We start from the raw sequence: 18,662 nt of genomic DNA, 5'->3' as shown, positions 1-18,662 counted from the left end.
TACGGGCCTGCGGGCCTGACATTCTAGGGCAATGGCCATGGCTGTGCCCACGCTACTTTCGCAAGTGGAAACTGCTATGTTCGCTCCACTTCTCAAGTATACTTACGGCGTACGCAATGAATGTGGCGAAAAGAGTGTAAGAAGATTTTACCTCATAACTTACTGATATTTACGCCCGGCAAGAGCGTGAATAGAGCACTTATTTGGCAGAGCGGACACAAGAAAGAATCGTAATAATATCGGGGACCGGAATCTGTACTTTCGTAAAACAATTCTCTGAGATCTAATTATTCAACAGCGTGCGACTCACCGCCTTGTTGATATAGGATTGCATGAGGCGCTTTTAAAATTTGTTAAAAGTGATACCTACGTGGAGCGCTCATACTGAAAAAAAAAACGTAGGCATAATCTCAGTGATTGTATTTCGTGTTATCACATTAAAATATTGGTGCAGGATATCTTTACTGTAGCGAAATTTAATTAAAAGGAACCTTTGACATAAAGTATTTTCCCTTTTAAACGTAATAATCTTTTTTTTTTGCCGAGGAGCGGCCAATGTCTGTACTGAACTGAATTTTCTTATTTTTTATATTAATACGACATAAATTAATGTATTCACTTTCTTTTCTATGATAATTATGGTGCGAGTCCTTTAAAGAGTCCGTTGATGACGGAACGCAATGGAATTATAATGAAATTATCCCTCGGAATATGCCAAGGATGGTCGATTGTTCGGCCGCTCTTGTTAGCTATCCAGCGTGCTTAAAACCTTAGAAATAATATTTTCACTTCTGTATGAAGGTCACTGTACATTTTCTCTTTCATGTGCATAATCAGCATAAATTAGCATATATTATTTAAAGTTCAGAACTTAGAATGTGAAATGGCCGCCGTAATGTGCGTTACCTTCAAAGCGAGAACAGAGAGTGAGTAATAAATCTGTTCTTTTTAGTTTCTTTCGCCAGGGAGTAAAAGAACAATAAATTACCACAAAGATCCTATACAGTTATCTTGTAGAGTGTTTGTACCATTGTTATTTCATTTCATTAGAAATTACCGTTATGACAGCTCATTGAACGCACATTTTCAGAGTCTTTTTACACTTTTCATTTTACTTTGTTCTGTGTGTCTGACTTGTGGTCGCTCGATTTAATGTTTTGTACCGTATATCGGTTACTGAGATGGCTTGCTTGCATGTAGAAACTATACAGCCTCGTCACAGGACCAAGGGGTAGGAAAACTACGGCAGAAATGGTGGCAACGCAGATTAACACTAATTTATAATAACTTATTTAAAAATGGTTCAAATGGCTCTAAGCACTATGGGACTTAACATCTGAGGTCATCAGTCCCTTAAACTTAGAATTACTTAAACCTAACTAACCTAAGGACATCACACACATCCATGCCCGAGGCAGAATTCGAACCTGCAACCGTAGCAGCAGCGCGTTTCCGGACTGAAGCGCCTAGATCCGCTCGGCTACAGCGGCCGGCTAATGTATTTAAACCTATGACGCCTAAGAGCTGAGGATTTGATGATTCCAAAACTGCTTTTTTTTCCTTAGTCTGTTCAAAATATGTGTGTGAAATCTTATGGGACTTAACTGCCAAGGTCATCAGTCCCTAAGCTTACACACTACTTAACCTGAATCATCCTAAGGACAAACACACACACCCATGCCCGAGGGAGGGCTAGAACCTCCGCCAGGACCAGTCGCACGGTCCATGACTGCAGCGCCTCAAACCACGCGGCTAATCCCGCCCGGCCCTGTGACCAAGTAAATATCATACAACATTTTTCCTTTCAGTTATCGTTAACTGTATACTGTATGAAACTTAAGTGCCTATAAAGTTTATAGATAACTCCTCCCTTGAAAGAAAAAATGAAACATGTAATACGGGTTCAACAAGCCTCTTAGGTTTCCACGGTACAGAAAATATTTCCATGTAAGATTTTGTATTTCTCTCCTCTGCAACAATGCAAGTCTATGTTTCTTGTTGGTTGCCACTCTTGAAGTTCTCAACGATCAGTTTATTTTCAGAAGAAGTGATTATTTATGACATAGCGGTTATTTATCTTGTATACAGCCAGTTAGTCCAGTTCCCTGCATTTCATATCGGGAATGTCTAAAAGAATACCTGAATAATCTTTAGAAAAATTTCTGAATGAAGTTTTAGATGAAGATTCTAACTCAAGAAGTGAAAAGGAGGAGAGTGCTGTGTAGTAAGATTAAGATCGGGAAAGTGATCTGGACGATAGAGACGATGAAGATAATGTAGCTTGAGGCAGTGACCATCAGGATTTGACTGCGGCCATGTCTGGACGAAGTTGTGTAATCACACAGAATACCTAGTAAGTCTCTTGAAAATGTAGTAAGGGAGCAGGCACTGTTTGCCATTCTCCTGGAGAAACTTCGATGTTAATTTTTACATCCGACGTAATGGGTGTTACAGTAATACATTCAAATGAAGAAGCAGTTAGGCTAAATGTTACTTCCACTCATGAGAATGAATGGTATGCCTTTATAGGAATACTTATGGGTGAGACTGACAATTCTGTCAGTGTGCACGATCTGTGGTCAAACGTAATCGGCCCACCTGTTTCAATGGGCACTGTGGCAGGGGAACATTTCAAGCAACTTATCAGAATCATTATGTTTGATGACAAAACTACCCACCTGCAAAGAAAGGAATCAGACGGTTCATAGCAATCCACGAAATTTTCAACAAAATGAACGATATGTTTCCCCAGGGCCTAAACCAGGAGAGCATCTCACCACTGATGTGATACTCAGCCTGTTTAGAGTATGCCGTCCCTTCAAAGTATTTATGAAAAGGAAAACGGGCAACTAGGGCCCATGTCATCCTTAAACGCATTATGTTAGACGCAATAAAGATATGTCACGAATGTGGAACGCTGCTCAGATAAAGTGCAGAGTTTGTCTGAGCAAGAAAGAGGTTCAGCAGCTGTCGTTAAACGACTGCCAGTGACTGAGAAAAATACTGGTCGGCATGTTACTACAAACGGAGTGTAAAAAGGAGGAAGAATTATACCAAGACTGTAAAGTTACTACAGTAACAACTCGCCAGTCAAATACGCAGTATATTCCAGAAATAGTGAAGAACACATCATTTCGATGGCTATATTCGTCACTATTCTTATTCACAGACCCAACAACAGGTAGGTCCCCAATTACTTTGGTATCCTACATAGGAAAACCAAAAAAAGTAAAAACTTGCTCGCTAATGTTATCAACAATACACCAAGATGTAGGTACTGGAGGAGGAGAGAACAACAAAATGTAGATAAAGGCATATCATAATTCCTATAAAGATAGACCTGATACCATTGAGAAAAGGGCTCATACGTATCCATACAATGGGGCGGGGGACACATAGAGATGGTACCTGTCAGTATTACTCTGTCATCGATATCTTTGCTATCAATGCAACCACCATATTCACACAGAGCAACCACAATAACATGAGAAGAAACTCAATTAATGGAAATTTTTCTTCTGCAAACTGAGTTCGAATTTGTGAAACTGCAGGTAGGAAAATGAAGTAATAATGTAACAGGGTTATGTAAGCAAATTGTTCAGTCAGTGGCAAGTATTTTACGAAAGAAAATCAAGGAAGTGGCTACACACGCAGATCAGCCTTTTACAGATCGGTGCCATGTTTGTGTAAAAGAAGCTAAAATAAAGAAGGAGAAGTACACAATGTAAGTAAACCAAAACAGTATTGTGGACGGTATCATAATCATGTACATAACACGCGTTCAGAAAGAATTGTGAAGCGTGTCTCCTACCTTGAAGTTGAGAAATCAGAGTAGTTTGCATAACATATCAACACGTTTGTATTTTATTTTATAATGTGTTAAATTTTTATCAACTCAATCTAATATTCATAACTACTAACAAAATTTATAAGTTACTCTCTTAGCTAAACTACACAAACCGTTTTTTTAAGTTGTAGATTGTTATCAGTAGAGTATTAAATACCATTGCGTTCACAAACCAGCCCGTCGGCATGTGTGGGTTAATACAAATTATCCATTACGTAATTTGAGTGTAAAGAGGATGCGTGGAAATGTAGGCAAATTTACATATGCACCGATAAGTCTGTGAGGATGGCCGGATGCGGGATTGAACGGTCGTCCTCCCGAATGCGAGTCCAGAGTGCTAGCCACTGCGCCACCTCACTCCGCGAGAATAGGAAAAGACAAGGTATATCAATCAGTGAGCTGTTACAGTGTCCCTATGTCGGTGTTCATCTTCTGCAGACAACATGTGGGTGACTCCTTACGGACAAGAATCATCGAGAGACTGGAAGAAGGATGAAGTGTGAAGAGTATGCCCAGAATGCGGTATTGCTCACAGCATTGTTTCAAGCACTTTGGGACTACAGCCAGCTACAACATATGACCGCTACGTTTCGCAACACGCAAGAAAGGATTCACGTCAGACAATGGGGCCGGCCGGCCGGTATAGCCGAGTGGTTCTAGGCGCTTCAGTCTGGAACCGCGCGACCGCTACGGTCGCAGGTTCCAATCCTGTCTCGGGCATGGATGTGTGTGATGTTCTTAGGTTAGTTGGGTTCAAGTAGTTCTAAGTTATAGGGGACTGATGACCTCATGTGTTAAATCCCATAGTGCTCAGAACCATTTGAACTATTTTTTTCTAACAGTGAGTGCATAAGCAATCATATTTAACAGGACTGCAAGGCACGCAATCACACTTTTCACAGTAGTACTGTGACTGAATGGGACGACTCTTTGAAAGACGACAATACATTGTGTTCCGTCGACACCCACAGTGACTGGACCAACAAGTAGTAAGTTCGCGTGCACTTCTCAGATGAGAGCAGATTCAGTTGGACATTCCCTCATTTGGCGAGAAGTAGTAACACGTAATGCACACTCGAACATTGTCTATCATGATGATGTTTGTGGTCCACGTGGCGTGCTGTGGGGAGGTGTAATGTGGCATCAGCGAACTAATCTTGAAATCTTTGAACACGGTAACTCACTCACTCACTGGTGAATGTTATTGTGATCTGGTTGTGACCAAACTTATTTCGTGAACTAGACACTTTCCGTGATCAAATACATCTAGACAGAACAGATACAGTAAGTATGAAAACTGCCTTGCTGCCATTATAATGTGTAAAGTTTGTTAAAACAAATTCTTGACAAACTACAGTATGACTACTTGTATTCCTCAGTCAAACTGATTACAGATTATGAAGGTGCGTTAGTGACCATGAGACAGAATAACAATGAATATCGAGGTAAAGGGGCATCTAAAACAAGTGGAAATAGTATATGTTTAGCAAAGGAGCAGTAGTATCATAACACAGTGAGGAATATGTGTCTTTAAGTTCTTGACACGAGCATGTAGATGAGCTATGGCTCGAGCACAAAGGAGTATATACGAATGCATGCTGTCTGTTCGTTTGGAAATGTCCGAACGAACAGACATCACCCATTCATGTAGTTGACTCGTCTGCGTGGAAAATAAATCCACAACCTTCAATGTGAATGCACATTTACGTTCGAACCCCAGAGGGAATCTAAAATTAGCAAGCATGGAGCATATGGAAGGAGACTGACGATAGTGGTGCTCGCCTCATTACAGTTTAGAGATTAGTTCGTAATTACAGTTTATAAACACTTAATAATCATACCGTAATTTTTGCTCACACAGTGAGCAAAAATTGCGTAATTTACAATCTAAAATTGTAAGAGATTCTTTTTATTTATTCCCAGTTTCACTAACAATCTCTTATTTTTAACTTTTTTGGTCGAAATTTTTTTCTATCATTATTGTGTGGAAGTAGTCGCGCGATAATGACATTGTTATAGCTTTACCTGCACTTAACAGGATTTTCATCATTCTTCGGTATAGATACCTTTCCCAAAGAACGAGGAATATTAGGTGCCCGTGTCATTTAAAATCCTAAGTATCCGGAAGTGTAGGTGTGTTGTATGTTGACTATACACTGGAAAGATATGTGCTCAGTAGAACACTTCATGATGGAAGAGATCCTCCATGGTACACAGTCACTGTCCAGAAACTTCTAAAGAAGCAGAGAATACTGCGTAATAGGTATAAAACAAAGTGTAATGCTATAGATCGAGGCATACCGAATGAAACGCGTTTGGAAGTTAAGAGTAATGCGTGAAGCCTGTCGAAAGATCTTGCACAAAACTCAAAGAAATTCTGCTCCTGTGTAAAGGGTGTTGCTAGCACCAAAGCTAGTGCCCAGTCACTCATAGATAACACAGGAGCCGAAATTGAGAGCAGCAAGGCAAAATCAGAAAAGCTCAACTCTGTTTTCAAACGTACCTTTAGAAAGGTTTTGAGATTCGGTCCAGTACACAGTTTCTATTTGGAGGGAAATTTGAGACCAGCGCACATTTGGATACGGAGCGAAAATCCATTCTTGAAACAATCCTGTCGACTGCGGCTAAGTCGTTTCTCCGCACTATCCCTTCTTCAAGGAGTGCTAGTCCTGCAAAATTTTCGGAAGAACATATCAGAAGTTTGTAAGCTATGGAAGTGGTACAGAGGGAAGCAGAAGTGTGAGGGAGGAAAGTCAGTCGTCCTTGGATAACTGATGGACAAGGCGGTTTGGAAAATCTTGGGAGGTTACATAGAAAACAGACTTAAAAAGCAGACTGTTTTGAGATCAAATATGAGAGCGCAACAGAGACGGTGTCTTCAGTTTTTTACAATGTTATTATTGATAATGTTTTTTTTTCTTTGATCCCACAAAGAAGCCAAAAGGTTTTGACCTACCGAGGAACCTTTGGTGCCGCCTCAACAGCTTAAGGACTGGACATGGTTGTTGTAGGTACTTCAGGTACAAATGGGGCTGGATCAGTTCACCAATGTGTGAATGTAATCAAGAAGAGCAGACAATTGAACATTTAGTCCAACGCTGTCCACTTCATTCATATCCTGGAATTCCCGATAACTTGTTCACTCTCACACCCAGCTTAATTAACTGGTTGAAAAATACGGACTTTAAGGTTTAATCTTGTCTAGTATCATATGTATGTTGTATAAAATCATTTGCCTTATATCAACTGTATATTGTATAAAATCACCATACGATTAAATAAATAAATTATTAATGTTGTCATTTCTATTGTTCTTGCTATTTTAATTGTGAGAGAAGCAACTGATATGATGTGCAGCTCACGACTCATTACATGTGTATAGTGGTTAATAATAAAAATAAAAAACTGGAGCCATCACCTTTAGCTACAAAAAATTTAACAGTCTATTCATATCACTGTCGTATAACTCATTCATTTGATGGCAATACACGTAAAGTTCTTGTTCTAGGAAATGCTTAAATCTTGTAGCACTCGTTGCAGTTCTGCTGTTTAATTTCTCTGATTTATATCTAAAAGCAGTTCAGGCGTTTTATGACATAGCATAAAGAAAAGAAGAGAAGAACTTACAGTAATTTATGCTGTTTATAAAATATGTTCATGCAGCCTTTTTGTCGTAACATTATTATTATCAATTACTTGCTCAATGTAGATAATTTGAGGGATATAGTGATAACGGCTAAGCTATGAATCAGAGTTTTTAAAACTATTCTTTTTATTTCAGTTCAGTAAAAGGTTTAGTTAAAAAAAAGAAGACAGCTAAGTCTGTAGAGCACTTATCCGCGAAAGACAAAGATCCTAGCATCACGTCGCGGTCCAGTACTCAGTATTAATCAGCCAGGAAATATTTTCATATTCTTTGTGCGAGTATAGAACGTAATTCCTTTTTTATATTTTCGCTAGTGTGAGACCGATCGTTAGTAATCCATTTAAACTGATATCGTTTTGGTGTTAGGACTGATTTCTATGATTAACACCCACATTCTAATCAGGGCATCAAATGTATATTACTCTACGTTCTGTAGTTGCAATACTTTTCTGTTGATGTTACCAACGTTCGATAATTGCTTGAAATTACGGCTCATAAAGAAACATGAAAGAACAAAATGAGGCATTTGCAAACAGTGACTTCTTGTTTTACGAAGAACGAGGGTCTTAGCTTCTCGTAGTGTGGTAGCAGGGTAGCAGTAGCACTGCCCGCTTACGTCTTTTTCCCCCCTTCTCGGGAATCAGTTTTCGCGAAAATTCTCGCGCTTCGTAGTAGGTTGAAAAATGGACTCCCGACGGCGCCGATAAGCGATCGGAAATATCCTCCGCAGCCGCTGGTGGCTGAGGCGATGCAAATCATCCGGCACACCGCCCCCACAAGAGAGGTGGGATCAGCATACCAGCATCGCAGCGTTGCGGCTGCCCCAACCCACGACCTAATCTGCCAACGCGGTCGCCAACAGTTGGCGCCCCTGCTGCCCTAACGCCCTGCCCCCTGTGAACTGCTGTTCGAGAGCGAACCACAACGCTCTCTCGCTAGTGCGCCAAATTTGGTTCTCTGCCAAAACTTCTGCCGCGAATAAAAAATAAATATGTGGTCATAAACAGAGACGAAATACGGCATTGCTATTAAAAAGCTCCGTCGAAGGAAATACAGAGGGTTTCTAGCGTTATCAACTCAGAGATAAAAAAGTACTTGGCCAGTTTTAACAAAATCTCTCTAATATACGTGATTATCACGTAGAACGAACTCTGATACCGCTGCAACACCGGCTCTTACATATCTATGGTAACCAGGACGCTCTCTGCGATAACTTTCACGTTTCACCTCACAAGGTCTTTCTGAATCCGTATTCGATCGACTAGTGTCCAAACTAAATAGTGTATTGTATTCCATTATTGTTTTATTTTTAATTTTTATCCTCGTTATCATAGAAAAAATATTTTTTCACTGTGGTATATTTCAGTATGTTAGTTGCTCAATCGGTTAGTCCTCTCTGAAAATTTCAAGCAATCGATAAATATTTTCTGGGATGTCTTCTTTATTGTAGTGTTCGTCTCAAGTTCGCCAGGGACCCGTTACAGAGTTACGAGACAATTTGTGTGCAAGTGTCTCCGAAAGCTATTCACAACAGTAACAAAATAGTTGACATGTAATTTCATAGACGACGTAACCATCATTATGGAAATCATGAACCTGCTCGAACTTGAGATGGAACCACCCTGTTACAACTTCTGCACGATAGGAGACGAGAAGCGTTTCGAGCGAATAGGGCAGCGGGTAACAGAAACTGCCAAAGAGTCAGCACGGCTACGAACAAAATGGACAGGACCTCCTTTCGAATCTTAAAGAATTACTGTGTGGTCCAGGAATCTCTGACTAGAGATATGTATAACTACAAAAAACAAAAACAAAAAAAGTTAAAGGCTTTTTCTCGGAACCGTATTTTTCAAACTGGAGACAAACATATCTTGAGGACAGTACATATGATTTTTATCGGAATTTGATGCCGAGATTCTAAATTGAATTCTCTGTCAGCATGCTTAGCCGTTCTGTGATATCTGCAAAAGTCTATTAGCGGTGTACGTTTTGTCTCGATTTTGTGGACGAAGAAAATGTCATTTGTTTTAACACGTCACCATTATGCTAGGACCTAATATTTTTCTAAGATCATCCTACGTGTGTTGATAAAAACATGTTGAAAATGACTTATATAGAATTATTTTGTTAAAAGTCCAAACTTTCTTTGTGAATTCTCGCTGACCACCGATGTTTAGACTGCAAGGGGTTCATCTAATTGGCGCAACGGTTACACGGAGCATCCGATGTGGACAGAAAAATGATTTCACAAGAACGAAAGTTTAAGGAATCAAACTATATTATCCGATGTGATTCTTTAGTTTCTCCATGCATATTTACTGATCGAACAGTCCACGGGTATACCGCCGATTCAAAGCGTCCAAAGGACACTGTTCGATAAATTATCAGATTTAAGATTACTTCTTATTTTACTTGAAAAAATAACAAATCACGAAAAGCATCTGTTTTTTGTGCGTTCAGGGGTAAATAGGACTGTGCTTCCGAAAGAATTTCCTTCTTGCATTGCAGTGTCACTTAGCACACTCAATGTTGTCGTAGGCTTTAAAATTTTCTTACATTTGACCCGAATGAAGATATATGAATGAGCTCCACTATGGTTTGGATATAAGCTCTACTAGATCGAACTTGATTGAACCATCACCAAATGAACGTTGCTTGTGCTCTCTCGAGGTTACAGTGGTTTTCATAATTTTACTGTATTAGCATTTGAAATTACTGGAATTGTGTGAGATACAATAATCACCGCTGGACGTATGGTCAGCTTGTAGTAATTTCTAACGTTCCGTGCTTCACTCTGCTAAAACGGGGTTCCTATAGGATCGCTTTGTTGTCCGCTGTCTGCCTGTTCGACTGTTAACCCTTTTTCTCAGGAGCGGGTGGGCGTATCAAAATGTGACTGTGAAAATCTTAAGCTTCTATGTCACTTCAGTCTAAACATACGGCCAGTAACTCACACGTTTTGATACTCGAAAACTCACGCATCGAAATGTATAGGGTACTTCCCTTTGACCCATAATAATGAAGTTTGGCAGGAAGCACGGTTTCACAGTACAAGTAAAGGAAAAAAAAATCAGAAAAATATTATTTTGTTGTCATATCACACGAAAAAATACTTTTTATCATTTTTATCCAATTATATGTCTGTCCGACTATTGTGACTCTTTTCTCTTGCACAGGTTGCAGTATCAAGTTCAGATTTATGTGCTCTTACTAAAGTCTGTGATCCTTTGGCGCTGTAAGGCATTTAAGCTTCTAAGTCAATACAATAAAAAATGCATCAATTTATGTCACGTATTTGAAACTCGAAAACCCACTCATCCTGAAATCTAAAGGGGACTTCCAGTTGACCTGGAATCATGCCCACTGAGGCTTTTTCACGATGATGCTGTAGTATATCGAAAGGTTGTAACAATGGAAAATTGTACTGAAATGCAGGAGGATCTGCAACGAATTGACGCATGGTGCAGGGAATGTCAATTGAATCTCAATGTAGACAAGTGTAATGTACTGCGAATACATAGAAAGAACGATAATTTATCATTTAACTACAATATAGCAGGTCAGCAATTGGAAGTAGTTAATTCCATAAATTATCTGGCTGTTGGCATTAGGAATGATTTAAAATGGAATGACCATATAAAAATAATCGTCGGTAAAGCAGATGCCAGACTGTCATTCATTGGAAGAATCCTAAGGAAATGCAATCCGAAAACAAAGGAAGTAGGTTACAGTACACTTGTTCGCCCACTGCTTTGAATACTGCTCACCAGTGTGGGATCCGTACCAGATACGGTTGATAGAAGAGATAGAGAGGATCCAACGGAGAGCAGCGGGATTCGTTACAGGATCATTTAGTAATCGCGAAAGCGTTACGGAGATGATAGATAAACTCCAGTGGAAGACTCTGCAAGAGAGACGCTCAGTAGCTCGGTACGGGCTTTTGTTGAAGTTTCGAGAACATACCTTCACCGAGGAGTCAAGCAGTATATATCTCCCTCCTACGTATATTTCGCGAAGAGAGATTAGAACTCACACAGAGTCATACCGTCAATCCTTCTTTCCACGAACAATACGAGACTGCAATAGAAGGGAGAACCGATAGAGGTACTGAAGGTACACACCGTGAGATGGCTTGCGGAGTATTGATGTATATGTAGATGAAGCAAAGTTCCGCAATACAGGTAAAGGAAAAAATCCGAATATTGATGAATGTCCTTATATAACACGAAAATTTTTTTTAGTAATTTTTCATTCTTCTGTTTGTTTGTCTACCCTCAGTTAAGACCTCTTTTTCTCTTAAACTGTTTAGCGTATCAAATTCAATTAAGAACTATGGTCCCTTGGCGTGTAAAACTTGTAAGCTTGTGCTGTTGTCAGGCGGTGTGCACTCACCACTTCTGAGGCCATTGAAGAGCTACTTGAATGAGAAGTTCCGAGACCGGTCACGAAAACTGACAACGGCCGGGAGAGCGGTGTGCTGACCACATAACCCTCTGAATCCGCATCCGGTGACGCATAAAGGTCGAGGATGACCCGGCGGCCGGTCGGTACCGTTGGGCCTTCAAGGGTTTCGACGATGTTTGTTTGTTTATTCTACATCAATGCAATTAAAAGATACGGCCATTTACGTCACATATTTTGATACTGGAAATTCATTCATAAAGACGAATAAGTTACTTCCCTTTAACGTAGAATCATGAAATTTGGCAAGAAGCATGGTTTCACGGTACAAGTAAAGTAAAATAGAATCTGAAAATTGTAAATTATAATTATATCACATAAAAATATGTTTTTGCCATTATAACATACATTGTAATCACCCGTCAAAAGAATGATAGACGAACTTTTCTGCGATCACATATAAAAATTAATTTGTAGTAATGTTTCAGTAAGTGAATAAAAAATATTTTACTAATAGTTCTACATCTACTTGTATAAACTTAAGTCGCCTGCTCTGCTTTTTGTATGTCCACGCTAGTGTGAGTAACTATTGTAAAGACTTCTTGTCATTGTCTACACTGATCGACCAGAACTATTGTAAAGACTTATTGTCAGTGTCTACACTGATCGACCAGAACATTATGACAACCTGTCTAATAGCCGGTATGTCCACCTTAGGCACAGATAACAGCGGCGACGCTTCCCGGCATGGAAAGCAATGAGGCCTTAGTAGGTCGCTGGAAGGAGATGGCACCGCATCTCACACAAAAGTCACCTAATTCCCGTAAATTCCTGGGAGGGAGGTGACGAGCTCTGAAGCCACCTCCAAACACATCCCAGATGTAGTCGATCGGCCCAAATCTGGCGAGTGAGGGGGGCAGTGCATCAACTGAAACTCGCCACTGTGTTCCTTGAACCATTCCATCATTCTCCTACCCTTATGACATGACGCATTGTCTTGTTGAAAAATGCCATTGCTGTCGGGAAACATGATCGTTAAGAAGGGGTTTGTATGGTCCGCAGCCAGTGTACGATCATGGTGGCCGTCATGCTGCAAGAACCCCACTAGACGCATGAATTACCATGGGAATGTTCCCCAGAGCATAATGGTGCCGCCACCAGCTCATCTCTGTCCAGCAGTGCACGTGTCAAGAAGCTGTTCGCCTGGAAGGCGACGGATTCGCGCATGATGAAGAAGCTATTGGGCTTCATCAGACCATGCAACGCTTTGCCACTGCGTAAAAGTCCAATGCCGGTGGTCTCATGCCAATTTCACTCGTAGTTGCCGATGTCGTGGTGTTAACATTGCACACTCATGGAGACCCATCGTTCAGTTCAGTGCACAGTGTGTTCAGAAACATTTTTGCTCTGCCCAGTATTAAAAGTCCGATGCCTGTCTTGTTTTATCGGTCTGCCCAGCCTACGAAGTCCGCCGCTCAACCCCCCGACGTCTGAACGTGATTTCAGCTTGGCTTCCCCACCTGTTGAAGACACTCACCACAGCACTCGTCGAAAGCCCGACAAGGCGTGCAGTGTCCGAGCCTCCAGGCCATCACAATCTGCGCTCAGTAAAATTCAGATATATCGCGCGCCTTCTCCATTCTACACACGGACAACACGGTCATTGGTACTACATGCACCGTGCGTGTGTCTGACTAGCAGCCATTCTTCACCAGTATTAGAGGCAGAGATTAAAGGAGCTTTGGATTGCTTGAGATCAAACAAATCAGAAGGGATAGATAATATTCCCACAGAATTCCTAGACGTCTTTAGCAGGTTGGTGGTGATAATGTTCTGGCTGATCAGTGGATACTATCGAAAACAGGCAGTTAATTTTGCTCGAAATCCTCAGTGCGCGAGTTCTATTCGCACTGCCACTTTTTTTTTTTTTTTAATTGGTCTTCTGAGGGGTTTGATACGGATTGATACGAATTCTTTTACTGAGAGAATTACTTGATTTCAGAGTAGCGCCACATTTCAAATGCTTCGATTCTCTTCTGTCCAGTTTTCCCACCATACAATGCTGTGCTCAAGAAGTACATTCTCAGAAATTTCTTTCTTCGATTAAGGTCGGTATTTGATACCAGTAGATTTCTCTAGGCCAGTAATGCCCTCATTGCCCATGCTAGTCTGCTTTTATGTGTTCTTTGCCTTCGTCCATCATGGGTTACTTAGATTCCAAGGTAGCAGAATTCCATAGTTTCTTCTACTGCTTGACCACTAATTTTGATGCTACGTTTCTCGCTACTCCCTTTTCTGCTACTTCTCATTACTTTTGTCATTATCCGGTTCACCTGCAACCCATATTATATATTCATTACTGTTCATACCATTCAACAGACCCTATAATTCCTCTCCGGTTTCACTGGGGATAGCAATGTGACCAGAGAATTTTATAACTGATGGTTTTTCACGCGGAATTTTAATTCTACTCTTGAACCTCTCTTTTACTTACCTCATTACTTCTTCGATGTACAGATTGAAGAGAAGGAGGGTAACTATGAGCTTATCTTGATTTTTCTTCACTCTTGCTTTTATTACCTAGTGCAGAATCCGAACTGCCTCTCTGGTGCTTCTGTCTTTTCTAAAGCCAAGCTGATTGTCATCTAACAGATCTTCAGTGCTCTTTTCCATTCCACTGTATATTATTCTTGTCATCAAATTGGATGCATGAGATGTTTAGCTAGATTTTAGAAAATTTTCGAACCTTCCTCCCCTTGCTATCTTCGGAATCTTATAGATAATATTTTTTTCGAAAGTGCGGTAGTTCGTCGCTAGTCTCATAAAGTCTACACACCAGTCTAAATAGTCGTTTGGTTACTATTTCCCACAATCGTTCTAGAAATTCCAATGGAATGTCGCCTGTCCTTTCTGATTTATTTGATCTCAAGTATTCCAAAGCCCGTTTAATATCTAATTCTAATACTGGATCCCCTTATCGGCCTTATCGCATTCGGTTTCTTCTTCTATCACGTTAGCCCCCTCATAGGCGACTTCTGTGTACTCTTTCCCCCTTTTCGCTCTTTCCACTGCGTTTAGCTGTGGAAGTCCCACTACACTTTTAATGTTACCACCTTTGCTTTTAATTTCACCTAATGCTGTTTTCTACTTTTCTGTGTGCTAAGTCAGTCGTTTCGACAGTAATTTCTATTTCGATTTTTCGAATTTTTCCTGCAGCCATTTAGTTTTGTTTGCTCTGCACTCCCTATGTATTTCCTCCCTAAGCGATTTGCGTTGATGTATTTCTGTCTTTACCTGAATATTTTAGTACTTTCTCCTTGAGCCGATCAACTGAAATATTTCACCTGGTACCCAAGATTTCTCCGCAGTTAACTTCCTTGTACCTACATCTGACAGTCGAACATCTGTTGCCAGTTTAGAGATGTCCACTCCTCTTCCGCTGAATTGCCTTGTTGCAGTATTCAAATCCATAGCGAAGTTCAAAAGTTTCTCATCATTCCTCACTTCTTAAGTATCTCACTTCCTTCCATACTCTCGTTCAATATGATTCCCTCATACTCCAATTTACTCTTCGTCGTTACTAAACCTTTATCTATATCCGCTCTTGGGTGTGCCTTACAATCCAGTATCTGATTTCGGAATCTCTGTCTGCCCACGACGTAATTCACTTGGAATCTTCCCGTGTCGTCGGGTCTTTTTGAAGGATACCTCCGTCTCTTGTGACTCTTTCGAAGAGCACTCGCTGTTACCATCTGAAATTTGTTGCAGAACTTAGGCTTTCTACTTTCTCATTCCTGCCGCCTAGACCACATTCTTCCGTGACCATTTCTGTTATTACTTCCCCTACAAGTGCATTCCAATCCTCCGAGATTATTAAATTTTCATTTTGCTTTAAATAGTGATTTATTTATTTGTTTTCTTGAATCATCAGTCTTCTGACTGGCATGATGCGGCCAGCCACGAATTCCTGCCGGGCGCTTACCTCTTCATCTCAGAGCAGCATTTGGACTCTACGTCCTCAGTTCAAAAAGGTGTGTGAATCCCTAGGGGACCAACTCTTGAGGTCATCGGTCCCTAAACTTACACACTACTTAAACTAACTTAGCTAAGAACAACACACACACCCATGCTCGTGGGGGGACTCGAACCTCCTGCAGGAGGGGCCGCGCAATCCGTGACATTGCGCCTTTAACCGGGCGGCCACTTCGCGCTGCTACGTCATCAGTGATATGTTGAAATTATTCAAATCTCTTCCTTCTCTTATAGTCTCTGATACACGGATTGCCGCACCTTGTTGCCTTGGGACATGAAGGACTGTGCCGAAGGGGTACTAAACTTCATTCTTGGCACCAAAAAAATTTAAAAAGCATTTACTAAACATAAATCAATCAAATCAGTTAAAACACTAAGCTTTCCTTTGATTGTAAGGTTTGACACATGATGGATGTCAAATACAGCATGACCAAAGTTTGTTTCATATCAAATCACAATACCAGTGCTTCGATTTAAAAAAGGTATTAAAGAAAAATTATTCAAAAAGTTGACACTTGCGTGAGGAACTAGTGCTCTTGAAATGTGCGTAAGGAAAATAACTGAAAACGTTACTGGTCAAATAAATTTATCCTACTCAGCAAACCATCTAGCAAGAACAGGAGAAATATGTACATAAGTAAACTCTGCTTAAGAGTAAGCCCCCAAACCTCGTACCCAGCCTTCGCCTCTCTAAAACTTAAATACCAATAGTTCACAAACATGAACACTTACAACCATTGCCGGACCCGTCCCTATGTCCAGCTAGCTTTACGTTGCAAGGAACTATGAAAGCCGAAACGTCGGAAAGTTTTCTTAAGCTCCAGACCGGGACAAAACAATTATTTCCGACCTAATTAAATGTGTCAAGATATTTACAACGACAAGACTTAGACTCTAAACTTCACGGGACCTTGAAATGACAGAATTAACATAACACTCGCACATAGTAAACGTAAAACAGAATAATAACTATTTCAAAATGTGACAACTCATTAGAAAAGGGCAAGTTAAAGATCGGAGCCACATCACGCAAGGGGAGATCACTGCATTAATAATTAAGCCAAGGGACGGATCAGTTACTTTCGCAATTTTAACAGCTGGGAGTTGCACTACAGACCAGAAACCGTTAATTCTTGTCGAAGTTTACAGTCTTGAATGGCGACATGATTGCCAGAACAGTCCACTCAAAGGCTTAAAGCGTCTGTTAACTACCTTGCACAAATCCGCGTTACGCGGCATGCATGACAACCGAACAGTTACAAAACTAGCACGAGAGAACAAAACTCGAGTAGCCATACGCAACTAGCAATTAAGACCAAACCATGTTTACGGAACCATTCCAAAATATAATTGCCAACAAGATCTCACAAAACTTACGGTACACAGGAAACACCTTCTGAGATCAAATAACCGGTCAGAATACACAAGCCATTTATCAACGCTTCATCTTTTAAAAAAGGAAACTCTAACGTCAACACACTGCAATTATGTACATCAATACCATCTGAGGTTACGATGGCTGAGCAGTGACTGCATTCGACCGCTGTTGCTCTCACACTCTAGGCAACACGGAATCAACAGTTTCAAAATTAAACGTAAGATAGGCCGTGGTGATGGTACTCCAAACGACCACTTGCGAAGGAATACACACATGTGTACAACGATACCGTGTCAGATGGCTTAACGCAGAACATGAACATCTACACGGAAGAATGTTCTCGAAGTTGCTCAACCAGCGCAATGCAGGCACGTGACGGTTTTATAAAAGAGGGCCTGCTTGTTTTCTGTTTTGGTTGTTCTCCTTAACTGAAGTTGTTGTTATTGAAGTCCTGCCTGTTCGTATTTGGTAATTTTACTTAACTGAACCTGTTACCACTGAAAGCCTGCCTGTTTTCTGTTTGGTAATTTTACTTAACCGAAGCTATTATTAAAGAATGCCTGCCTGTTCTCTTTTAATAAAATTAAGAACTATTTCATAATTGGGGAGAGCTTGAAACTGTTATTAATCGTCAGTCTTATGACTGGCGTGATGCGGCCCGCAACGAATTCCTCTTCTGTGCTAATCTCGTCATCTCAGAGGTAGCATTTGCAACCTACGTCCTCAATTATTTGCTGGATATATTCCAATCTCTGTCTTCCTCTACAGTTTCTGCCCTCTACAGCTCCCTCTAGTACCATGTAAGTCATTCCCTCATGTCTTAACAGATGCCCTATCTACCTGTCCCATCTCCTTATCAGTGTTTTCCACATGTTCCTTTCCTCTCCGATTCTGCACAGAACCTCCTCATTCCTTACGTTATCAGTCCACCTAATTTTAGACATTCATCTGTAGCACCACATCTCAAATTCTTCGATTGTCTTCTGTTCCGGTTTTCCCAAAGTCATGTTTCACTGCCATAGAATGCTGTACTCCAGACGTACATTCTTAGAAACTCCTTCCTCAAATTATGGCCGATATTTGATATTAGCAAACTTGGGCAGGAACGCCCTTATCGTCACTGTTAGTCTGCTTTTGATGTCCTCCTTGCTCCGTCCTTTATTGGTAGCCTAGGTAGCTGAATTTCTTAACTTCATCTACTTCGTCACCAACAATCCTGATGTAAAGTTTCTCGCTGTTCTCATTTCTACTACTTCTCATTACCTTCGTCTTTCTTCGATTTACTCTCAATCCATACTCTGTACTCGTCAGACTATTCATTCCGTTCAGCAGATCATGTAATTCTTTCACTCAAGATA

This window comes from Schistocerca americana, chromosome 4 (assembly GCF_021461395.2).
Source record: "Schistocerca americana isolate TAMUIC-IGC-003095 chromosome 4, iqSchAmer2.1, whole genome shotgun sequence".
Classification (NCBI taxonomy): Eukaryota; Metazoa; Arthropoda; class Insecta; order Orthoptera; family Acrididae; genus Schistocerca; species Schistocerca americana.
This window is presented reverse-complemented; position numbering follows the sequence as displayed.